This window comes from Arvicola amphibius, chromosome 7 (genome assembly GCF_903992535.2).
Source record: "Arvicola amphibius chromosome 7, mArvAmp1.2, whole genome shotgun sequence".
Taxonomy (NCBI): Eukaryota; Metazoa; Chordata; class Mammalia; order Rodentia; family Cricetidae; genus Arvicola; species Arvicola amphibius.
The window spans coordinates 104017431-104030071 of NC_052053.1; positions in this window are offsets into that span (position 1 = coordinate 104017431).

The following is a 12641-nucleotide window of genomic DNA, read 5'->3' on the forward strand; positions in this document are numbered from 1 at the left end:
ACATGTTGCTGCTGAGAACACACTGATCTGGGTGAGGTCTGTGCTGCCCCTTGGGGCCATGAAGACTTCCAGGCCGAGGCTGCTGCCTAAGGCATGTCTGGATCCATGGCCCTGCAACAGCCAGGGTCTGTAATAAAGTTCATGCCCCATGTTACCACCAAGGTCTCTGTGGATGCCCAGGGTCTAGTCAGCCACCTGAGACCATGTTGTTGTCCAAGGCCATGTGCCAGCAGGATCATACTGATTTGGGTGACCTGTGCCGCCAGGGCTATGATGACATGTGGGCCAGGGCTGTGCCGAGGGCCATGTCTGGGACAGTGGTCCTGCTGTAGCTGGGGTCTGTGTTGATGTTCATGGTCTGTGTTACCAGAAGGGATCATATGGACCAAGCATGTTGAAAATGAAGGGCTGTGCTGAACTGGCCACACCCCTCACTGGCCCTGCGATAGCTGGTTCTTCTCCTTGCTGGATACTTTAATAGCAGAACTGTCTCCACCACCACCACTCAGGAAAGATGACCCCAACCCTCACCACGGGTTTGCACCATACCTGGGCAGCACACAAAAGTTGACCCTGTTGTCAGGATGCAGGTGAGCGGCCCTGAGGCCATAAGAGCAGCAGAATTGCCCCTGCCCCACCCTCTTGTTGGCTATGTGGCATGGGTGAAGGAAAGATGCCAACATATGCAGTTGGTGTGAACACATTAATAAACTTGGACTCACCAATAATGTGTTGGTGTCACATTAGGGACAGAAATCAAAGCACTTCCCTCTTGGTATCATATAATCAAGAGCAAGTCCAGATTCGAATGAAGATCTACAGACAACGAAGGGCTGCTGAGAGACAGACTCAGTTTTCTCCAGGATAAGCCCTTTGATAGGTTCTCCAACCCCAAGTGGTCAGCCCTAAACACATATACACACAAACAACACTAAATGTACAAATAGGGTGTTTGTGTGTGTATGTGTGTGTGTTTGTAACCATAATAATTAAAGAAGAAATTATAATAAATTTAAGAGGGAATCATGGGAGAAGTTGAAAGGGCAGAGAAAGGGGGTAAAAATGATGTAAATGTAGTATTTATGTATGAAATCATTTTAAAAATAAACAATTTAAATTAAAATAAATAAAATTGCTAAGTATATACTTATATGTGTGTATATAGTGAGTCATAGATATCACTCATAAACAAGAATGGGATCATTAAAAAGTAAAGTATTTTCAGTAAAAATATAAAAAAGTTTCAGGTTTTTAAAACGTGAGACATTATTATCTATTAGCTCTGACCCAGGACTGAAATAGCCCCGATCAGGTCACTGACCAGGTGAACTCTCTGAAGACTCATTTCCGTGGTTTCTGCTAATTTGAAAAGCAATTGTTCTTCCTTATCCGGGCTCAGAAAGGGAATAGCTCTTTACTTTTGTTACCCATACAATAAAAATTAATGTGAACAGCTAAAGTGGAACTAGCAGTGTGTACATGCGTGTGTGTGTGTGTGTGTGTGTGTGTGTGTGTGTGTGTGTGTGTGTGGACACTGGCCAAATTCAACCTTAGGCAGCAAGTTTTAGCACCCTCCGGCTATTCTACGGAAAGGGTTCTGGGCCAAAATTACTCTGTAAGTTTTAATAGCAGAAGAGAATACAGATAAGCCACTAAATTTGATGTCCCTAAACTGCTATTCTGTCGGCCTGACTGAGGCAAGTCACTGACCTTCTCTAGAACTTTGATGGCTTTTCAAAGTCTTAAGGGGACCAGACAAGACAAGAGATAAATGGCGCTAGCTAGCAGCTATGTGCATCTTTTTTTAGTTTTGTTTTGTTTATCTTTTTTCAAATTTTATTTATTTTTTTTAATTTTTAAAACAATCTTATTTTACATATCAATCCAAGTTCCTCTCCCTCCCCTCATCCCACTGTCCCCACTTTCTCCACAGAAATTCCTCCTCTACTCCTCAGAGAGGGTGAGGCCTCCCATGGGGTGCCAACAAACTCTGTCACATCACTTGAGGCAGGACCAAGGGCCTCCCCACTATATCTAGGCTGAACAAGGTAAGCCCATAGGGAATGGGCTCCAAAGAGCCAATTCATGCACTAGGGATAAATATTGACTCCACTGAGAAGCTTCTGTAAGGCAAAGGACAGAATCAACAAGACAAAACAGCAAACTACAGAATGGGAAAAGATCTTCACTAACCTCACATCTGACAGGGGGCTGATCTACAAAATATACAAAGAACTCAAGAAATAGACATCAAAATACCAAATAACTGAATTAAAAAATGGGGTACAGATCTAAACAGAGAACCCTCAACAGAGGAATCGTGCATGGCCAAAAGACCCTTAAGGACATGCTCAACATCCTTAATCATCAGGGAAATGCAAATCAAAACAACTCTGAGTTAGCATCTTATACCTGTCAGAATGGCTAAGATTAACCACTAATGTACACCTATTTTTACTACAGTGGAGAGGTAGACCTTTTGGAGAGTTGGGGAATAGAGAAAGGTGGTGTGTCTCCACACGTTCAGTCACTCGCCCACAGCTGCTCCTGTGCAGCCCTACCGTCTCTAATTAAGACAATGGTAACTGGCGGGGGGTGGGGGGAATCATCACTCAGCAAATGTAAGCAATCATCTAATACAAGTTAACATTGTTTTTCATGTTTGGTATGAGTTTCTGGAACTCATAGACAAGAAGAGAAAATACTGAGGCAATAGAGATACCGCATATACTAAAGCAAAGGTATCAGGACCTGTGTTACATGCTGAGGAAGTGACAGCGGGCATAGGCCTTGTCCTCAGAGAGTTTACATGAATCCCACTAGAGAGCAAGATCAAGGATACTGGCAGAATTGGCACCAGTGCTATAAGAACTCAGAGAGGGCACACACATCCTCGGAAGTCAAGGCTAACTACAAATGACAAGAAAGCCACCTGGAGCAAGGCTTTCCAAAAGTATTCTGACTTAGAAAAGCTTCTTGAGACAATTGATGGCCCATTGACTGACTACTGAAGCTGGCTGAAAGAGGAATGTAAGAATTTGTGATAGGTACATTCAGTGAAGGGTAAGAAATATTTATGTTTGCATAGGCTAGTTTTTCAAAATTTGTTTTCTACCACTTGAATATTCTGTTGGCTTCTCTCCCACCCTCTATTTTCCTTTCATTACTCTATAACTGTCCCTATACAGTAGGGGACAGGGAGATAGAGGAGCAGCTTTGGACGCGGGACCGGAGGGGTTTTATTACATAGGTAACGATAGAATGGAAGGCTATCTCTTGTCAGTCACAGATGGGGGTCTCATTCTTAGGACTTGAGAAGTCATCAGCTTAGTACATACTGCTTCAGTGTACTTAATAAAAAGTGCTTGACAGCGAACCTAAACATATCTGTTAAAGGTATGCAGTCTACTCAGGAAAGGGTGAATTACAACCCCATGTGCCTCAAGGAAGAAGTGTCTGAGTCTTGTCTCTCCATTTGTGAGTGAAGAGAGAGCAGAACATGAAAAGAAGGGTGGAAGGAATGAGTTTAAGGGAGTCAGGTCCTGGGTTCAAGTCCTCTACCACCACCAAAAAGAGTTAAATGTTTCTTTGCTAACTAACTAGAGACTAGTTACCAGAGACTAGTTGCTAGAGACTAGTAACACATGATGGAGAGTGACTCCCATGCACTGGTTTCTAATTTATGCTCAAATAGATATTTATGAAGAGATCTTTTGTGCACTTCTAGTCCAGCAAGAAGAGCTTCCCCCACTGAGGTTTCAGGGTTGAGCTTAAATTTCTCTAAATTCAAGCTGTCACCTGCTATCCAAAGCTGACCCTGAGACATCATTCCAAAACCTTGGCTTAACAGAAGACAGTTTGGAAAATCACCACCTAGCTCAGTCTTCTTTTAATAATGGATTTCTGTATCATTTTGAGTTTTAATTTACACATTTAATTTCACCTTCAGTAGATGAGCTTTAATTTAACTAAAGATGATATGCTAGAGCAGTGGTTCTCACCCTTCTTAATGCTATCACCCTTTAATATAGTTCCTCATGTTGTGCGGACCCCCAACCATAAAATTATTTTATTGATACTTCATGGCTGCAATTTTGCTACTATTATGAATCGTAATGTAAATGTATGACATGCAGGCTATCTGATATGTGACTCCCAAAGGGGTCACAACCTACAGGCTTAGAACCACCATGCTAATGACAGGATTGATTTGGCCCTAAAGATTCCAATGCTTTTGAAACAGTTAACTGACTGTAAAATCCTCTGTGCCCGAAGCCGTGTGACTGGGCTAATAAAGAGATCTGCATGGCATCTGAATCTCCAGGGTAAAACCATTCTGCTCCCTTATCTCTGCCCTGAAAATAAATACACATTACCTACATATTGTATTTTCCTTTTTACTAATTTGTTCATGTTTTACTAAGTCAAGTAATGAAGAATCTCAGAGGAACCGCTGGCCTCTTCTAGTTGAATTCCAAGGCTCAGGGAAAGGACTGATTAGCAGCCAAACCCTCAGGAACTCAGTTCTTTTTTAAATTTTTTTATTTATTTTACATACCAACCACAGTTCTCCCCCTCACACACACCTCCTCCTGCTCCCCCCTCACCTCACCTCCAACCCACCCCCAATCTATTCCTCCAAGGGTAAGGCCTCCTATGGGGAATGAACACAGTCTGGTACGTTTAAGTAGAGGCAGGACCCAGCCCCTCCCCGCTGCATCAAAGCTGAGCTAGGCATCCCACAATAGGGAATGGGCTCCAAAGGCCAGCTCATGAAATAGGGATAGATCCTAGTTCCACTGCCAGGGGCTCCTCAAACAGACCAAGCTACACAACTGTTGCCCACCTGCAAGGGAGCTAGTTTGGTCCCATATAGGCTCTACAGCTGTCAGTGAGTTCCCGCAAGTTGGTTCAGCTGTCTCTGTAGATTTCCTCACCATGATCTTGAACCCCCTTGCTCATATAATCCCTCCTCCTTGTACAATGGAAAAAAGAAAGCATCTTCAACAAATGGTGCTGGCATAACTGGATTTCAACATGTAGAAGACTGCAAATCAATCTGTATCTATCACCATACACAAAACTTAAGCCCAAGTGTATCAAAGAGTTCAGCATAAATCCAGTTACAATGAACCTGATAGAAAAGAAAGTGGAAAGTAGCCTTGAACGCATTGGCACAGAAAACCACTTCCTAAATATAACACCAGTAGCACCAACACTGAGAACAACAATCAGAGAATGGGACCTCCTGAAACTGAAAAGCTTCTGTAAGGCAAAGGACACAGCAAATAAGACAAAACAACAGCCTATAGAATGGGAAAAGATCTTCACCAACCCTACATCTGACAGAGGACTTATCTCCAAAATATATTTAAAAACTCAAAAAACTAGACATCAAAATACCAAATAATCCAGTTTTAAAAAAGAACTCAGTTCTTACAGATACTCCTTCCAGTATTCAGGCCTGCTCATTCTCAGAGAAAGTGAGCGTTAGAGAAAATAGTTGCTTTTCCTACTGTGTCTGTCTGAAGCACAGAATTCAAGTCTCTATATCTAATTTGAGTCTCTGACTGGTTAATTTTTCTTATGTGCCACAAAAATACACTCTAATGTTTGAATCACATTGGGGTTTTTATTGAGAAGCTGGATCTTGGATGGTCCAGCTTAGAAACAAGCTTAGTCAAAACACGGTCACTCCTGCTTATATAGATATAAAAAATTATATATGAAATATATATATATATATATAGAAAATTATATACAATGCATTTTTGATGGGAAAGTCTCCTTTAGCCAATGGCCTTTAAGAGACTGGACCAGGTGGGGTGAGGCTTTGGGTATTGCACCTCCTACCTACTCAAGTAATATTATCTCTCTTCTCAGGCCTTCGATGGAGTTGAAGATTAGATAGTTGTAGTTACTTTCCTCTTATGATTTAGTCAAGCCATTTCTAATATAAGACTTAGACTCCTTAGGCTAGAATGATTATTAAAACATTTAGCATATGTTCCTTGCTTAATATTGTTTATACTGGCTGTAATTCTAATTTTTATATTTGATATTTGTTCTTATTGTATATAGTTTTGTATTGGGTTTGGAACTCTCTTATTTAGACAAAAGGGGGAGGTGATGGGGAACTTCCTTCAGCCAATGGCTTTTGAGAGGCTTGACGAGGAGGGGCGTGGCTTTGGGTATGAAAAAACCTGCTCAGCCCCTTTCCCCTCACCACACCTAGATGGATTCTGTTCCTATTGCTTCCTGGTGGTGCTCCGTGGGTTCCCATTTAATAGAGAAAAGCCTTAGTATCCCCTATTTGGAGCTAGTGTGGGGTTGTTTGGTTCACATTCTGCATCATATTTTTATTGTATTTGTTGTTCTGGTCCTTCCTAGATGCTGCCCCACTTCCAGTCTCAAGGACTCTTACTCTCCCTGTCCCACATGGCAGATTCAGGAGCCAGCCATGATAAGCTAAATATGAACAGATCACCCAAAGGAAGTTCGTTACTTCCAACCATTATCACCTGCCAGAGTAGGACTCAGACATCGATAAGTTTAATGGAGGCCTGAGTCACAGTAGTCTACCCTGAAGCAATACCTGGTTTCAGGAAGGATCATAAACTAAGATTACCTGAGCACCATCCAAGAACAGACCATCCAAAGGAAATGCCTAACGTTCCAACCATTGTAGATAGTACCACCTGCCAGCACACACTCACCAGGACACCTGTAGACAAATGTCAGCCAACCAGGGGTCCTAAACGTCAGATACCCCTCACTCCCACCTTTACTACAATAAAACCCCTACTCTAACTGAGCTCGGAGCTCTCTGTTTATTCCAATTTGTTGGACATGCAGAGAGACCAAGTTTGCAAACTTGCATAAAATAAAGGCTCTTTGCTTTTACATACGGGACTTGGTCTCCTTGTTGGCTTTTGGGGGACTTCACAGATCTGGACATAACATGGACATTTTCAACTATTTAAAGATCACCCTTGACTTCTAGGGAACAGAATCTTCCTGACCTCTGCTTCACAACCACACAATGGAAAGTTCCAGAAACTCATTAAGGAGATTTGGGGGTTAGACAGCCAGAAAAACGACAAATGTCCAATGACATCATATTCAAATTATTTGCATTAAATAAATTTGATCCTAGAGGGAAGGAACATGATGGAGAAAGCCCATTTAGGCTAGGAATTCCCAAGAATCTTATTCTCTACACAATGAAGTTTTCTGTGTTAGTTGCCAACCACTTATTTGCTAAGGCTGAGATAGTCACTGATCAATGGGCATAACAGTAAGCCACGAATAATTGTTTTACTACTATACCCATTTAGCAGAACCAGTTCATTAGTGGCATGGCACCTGGCATATGCCCACACCCAGGGTAAGCCAGACCCAAGAGTAGTTAGGCAGCACAAACTGGACTTGGGTTGTTTTTTTTTTTTTTTTTTTTTTCAAAAAACAGAGGGTCTGGAAGGAGTTAGGGGTGGGATCGCATATAATCAAAATGCATTATGTACAATTCTCAAAGAATTAATAAAAATATGATTTTCAAAATTTCATTATTATCCACATAAGCTTTAGGTATTACTAAAGTAAGAAAGTAAGATAAAATTTTCATCTCCAACAAGAGTGAAAATTCTTAGAACAAACAAAAACTAAAAGAGGAAGTAGGATCAACTTCCTCTTGTACAGGAGCCTGAGTCCATTCATTCTTTAGAACAGTCTTATCCATAGCATATCTGATCAACACACCCTGCCTCACCAGACAGTTGTCGCATTCAAAAATGCTTCGTGTGTCTCCATTTTGTTTGTTTGTTTTGTTTTTGTTTTTCGAGACAGGGTTTCCCTGTAGTTTCTAGAGCCTGTCCTGGAACTAGCTCTTGTAGACCAGGCTGGCCTCGAACTCAGAGATCTGCCTGCCTCTGCCTCCCGAGTGCTGGGATTAAAGGCGTGCGCCACCACCGCCCGGCGTGTGTCTCCATTTTGAACACTTAAAATGTTGGTTAGAACACTGAACACTCAAAAAGCTCATTTCAAAAAAAAAAAAAAAAAACCACTAAAACACTTTATCTCTGAGGATTCTTCTCCAATGAAAGGAGCATTGTGTCCTGTGAACCAATTAAGGTCATTTCACAGAAATTAATACTTTTCTGGCCAGGGCGAAAGGACCTTTCAAATATTCAAGGCTTCAGAGTCACTTAATTGATGGATATTATTCTGTCTGTGCAGACAGCCACCCTGAACGGCCTGCAGGTAAGCAGACCTTCACTTTGAGTTCATTAACAAGAAACATTGCCACGTGATGGAGCAGCAGAGCCCACCCTGGAAACAAGACAAAGGGGCCTCTATTGACAGGGCAAGTGTCAGAGCTCCGTGCAAGAGTGGGAGTCTAGACACACATCTTCCTTCCCTTGTCTACGGAAGCCATAGGCCTTTCTCTAGCATCCCACATGGATGTGCCTGGTATCCATCCAAACAGCTCTGCTAGCCTTCACGCTGTCCGTTTCCTTATAATCAAGAACATGACAACCGAAAGCACGGCATCACTGAGATCACTTCCTCTCATTGTATCCCCTTAATTAAATGGAGCCGAAAGAGAATTAATCCTTCGCAGAAGCAGGATCTGAAAGCGAATGGTAGCAAGCGTTTAATCATCACATCACCGCCGGCAACTTTGAACTTGGCTTTGTATCTAGGCAGCAGATTATTGTAGCTTACCCAGCAAACATGATGAAAAACGCAGCCAGGGCCTTTGTATGGGACTCAGCCTTTGCCAAAAATGGCGGAATTCGATGGATAAGGGGGCATTGCAGTGACAGTTACTTCCCTGCCCCATGATCCTTCTTTGTAATTAAAACCCAAACTCAATTATGTAGCTTACACTCAATGACTCATCACCCCCTCCTGAGAGTGATGATTGCTGATGCCAACATTATTTTTCACGACTCTAAAAGAAAGTGAAAAGGAACTATTGATGATCGAAGCGGGGACTCCGCATTCAATTTGCATAGCCATTGTGTCCTGTTAGCCTTATGGCTTCCTTGGCTCTGCGAGGAAAGCGTGCCTTTGCTGTGGAAGAGGTAAACTGGAATATGTGCCCTCTCACGCCCTCAGTTCCTGATGTCATCTGGAAAAGCACTGTGGCAGACACTGCCTAAAATCCTGAAGCCACCAGTGTTCAGATGCTCTTCTGAGGAAGCGAACTGTCGGTGATACAGCCATGACTCTACAGCGATTATTTCTGCAACTGCGCTCCTTCTCTGCCTCTTGGTAGGGTTTGCTCCTCACAGTCTAGGGCTGCTTCTTCCCTGCTGAGGCAGCTTCCAAACAACAGCTGGGATGCCACCCACCAGCCCCCCAACCATGTCAACAGACTCCAGTAAACAGGTTGTGTGGTTTGACCTCTCCTACACACGCATGTGAGAAAGCGCAGGCTGGTGCAGCCTTCAACTGAGGGATGCCTCCAAGGAAGCAGCACCCACTCAAAGGAGGCTAAATCCTGCCTGCTTTGATTTTGAGGGACTAATCACTTTATTTATAAAGTTCCTTTCCTTCTGGTGCCCTGGAAAGCAGTCACAATATGACTAGATAAAAACGTTAATTAAGACATCACAAGCACCCCCAAAGGCGCGGGGATAAGAATAAGAAAGGAGTTTGCAAATGTGGAGGTTTTTTTTTTTTTTTTTGGATCTAAAGAGAAAAACAGCAAGTGAGAGCTGTTTAAGAGCAGGAGTCTTACTCCTGAGAGGACCTGGGGACACCAGGGCTGCAGCTCTGGACCCTGCTCAGAAAAGAATGCTGCATCCATGCACACTGGCAGGGACTGTGTGAGAGCCTCTGCCTGCAAGTCAGATCTCTCAAAAGGATGAAACCAAGCATGGTGACTTGGGTAGGTCTGAGCACTCAAGTTGTCTTCTAAACATCCCCAGGACTGGCCGGGAAAATCTATGCTGGTATTTGTTTAATTCTTTATATAAAACCTAAAATAATAAGTGTGTACATTTTAGAATCTAAGCGGATCATTGGCAATCTCTTTTGCTATTGCTGGAACTGTGCCCCCCCAAAAGTCTGTGGGTGGAAACTTCATCTTCTATAGTGTATGTTAGTAATATTTGGAGATGAAACTTTAAGAAGGTATTTAGGTTTAGACAAGACCATAGCATGGGGGCCACGTATTGGAATTTATGGTTTTACACAGAAGATTGGAGCTACCCCGGCTCGTCTATCTGCCTGTGTGATATCCTCTGCACATGCAAGGACCATGCCTCCGAACCCCCACCCTCTAGTACAGCAGTTCTCAACCTGTGGGTCTAGACCCCCCCACACACACAAGGGTTACACATCAGATATTGTGCATATCATATTCATAATAGTAGCAAAATTACAGTTATAAAGTAGCAATAAAAATAATTTTATGGTTGGGGCTCACCACAACATGAGGAACTGTATTAAAGGGTCACAGCATTAGGAAGGTTGAGAAGCACTGCTCTAGAGCAATGAGTCAAGAAGACCTGCATTTTCTGTAAGTTACAAGTCTCAGTTACTTGGGGAAGGCTATAGAAAACAGACTAAGATATTCCAATCCTCAGTGGGAATGGTGATTCCCCAGAGAAAAATCAAAAATCACTGAAGTTATATGAAAAGTGGTGTTTACTGGTAGCTATGTATGGAACAGGAATGATGATTGAACATCCATCTTAGCAAAAGAGCCCCTGTACACAAAGACACGCAAAATTCGGTGATTTCCTTGCTCTGACCTGTTGAAATAACCAGGTCAGCTAAGGATAAAACAATTATATTTTTATTTGTTATAAGGGTAAAAGTCATGAAACAGGAACCAGAAATCCAAGCACAGCAATGTCCCATGGGAAAGGGCACAGGAACCATGCACATGGAAGTGCACACATTTTACCCTGGGTCCCAGCGAAGCCATGCTTTAACTTAGTCCCACCTCTTAAGATGATAGGCTAACAAGGTTCTCCATTACTGACCCATTAATTTCCAAACCTTTTAAATATGATTTATTGTGTACATCCAAGAAGAAATGATGAATGAAATGTTTTAGAAAAGAGTACCACATACCACTGTCCCTCTCTCTCTCATTTTTTTAACACTATTGGTAGAAAAAAGTTGTAGTTCTCCTTAATACAGAAACAAGTTGAGACTCTGTCAAGCATTTTAACATTGCCATACATATTTACGGATTTTGGTATAAATACACTACACATTATATATTATAGCATTTGGGGGAGCAGGAGGGGACATCAGCTCACAAAGTAACAGTGAAGAAGGACACACAATAACAACTTAGTCACTTGTAGCATAAATACCATTTTAGTATGGGGTAAGAGTGAGTACTGGCAAGCTGGTAAATGAATCCACTCTTATTTAGAGTGCAGTGGGCATGGCAGTAAAAGCAGAAGCACCTGTGTCAGATCAGGGGCTGTCACAGGTTCTATTTTGGAAGAATCCTCTTCCAGTTAGAGTAAGCCACCAATTCCTGGATCATTGATGTTAGGTCCCAAGCACAGTTTGGACTTCTGGGCAGCAGCTTGGTAGCTCTGGATTGCCATCAGTCCTGACCAGATCTGCTCACACCCTTCTGTACTTTCTTTTGTCTGAAGTAGGGCCATCGCTCCGTTTTCAAGGATGCTTTCTGGACCAGGCTTGCAGCAGGAATGTTAGTTTCTCCAGGTCTTTCCATCGCAGTCACCCTTTCACATACAGAATATTTAAGATCATATATGCATAATTATTGTTGTGGAAAATAAAGCTTCATTGAAAATATATTTACAGATCATGGTCTCCTCATCTGATTTGGTCACTATGGGTATCGGCACCTTGTTCTCAATTTTAAAGTAAAAACTTGTTCCAAGCCAAAGATTTGTGTATCTGTGTATGTCTGTGTATGTTGTGTATGTCTCTACGTATGTCTGTGACTGCATGTTATGTGTCTGTGTGTTGGGTATCTATGTGTATGTGCTATGTGTCTATGTGTGTTATATACCTGTGTATGTGTCTATGTGTATTGTTTATCTTTGTATGTCTGTGTTTGTGTATGTTGTTTATCTGTGTGTGTGTTATCTATGTGTATCTGTGTGTCTTTGTGTGTGTATTGGCATGTCTTTGTCTGTGTGTATAATGTATCTGTGTTTGTGTCTCTGTGGATGATTATTTGTATCTGTGCATTGTGTATCTTTGTGTCTTTGCATCTGTGTATGTGTGTGTGTATCTAGGTGTGTATGTCTCTCAGTATATGTCTATGTTTATGTTATGTATCTGTATGTGTCTATTTATGTTGTGTATCTGTGTTTATATGTCTGTGTGTTGTGTATCTCCGTGTGTATCTGTCTCTGTGTGCTATGTATGGTCTGTGTGTATCTGTATGTGTGTCTGTATGTATGTTGCATAACTGTGTGCTCTGTATCTGTCTATGTTGTATATCTGCATATGTTCTGTATCTGTGTGTCTGTGTATATCTTGCATGTCTGTGCATATGTTGTATATTTGTGTGTTGTGTTTCAATGTGTGTCTTTGTGTTGTGTGTCTGTGTGTATGTTGTGTATCTGTTGTGTGTCTGTTTAGCTGTGTTGTGTATGTGTTTATATGCATCTCTGTGAATGTTTATGTGTATG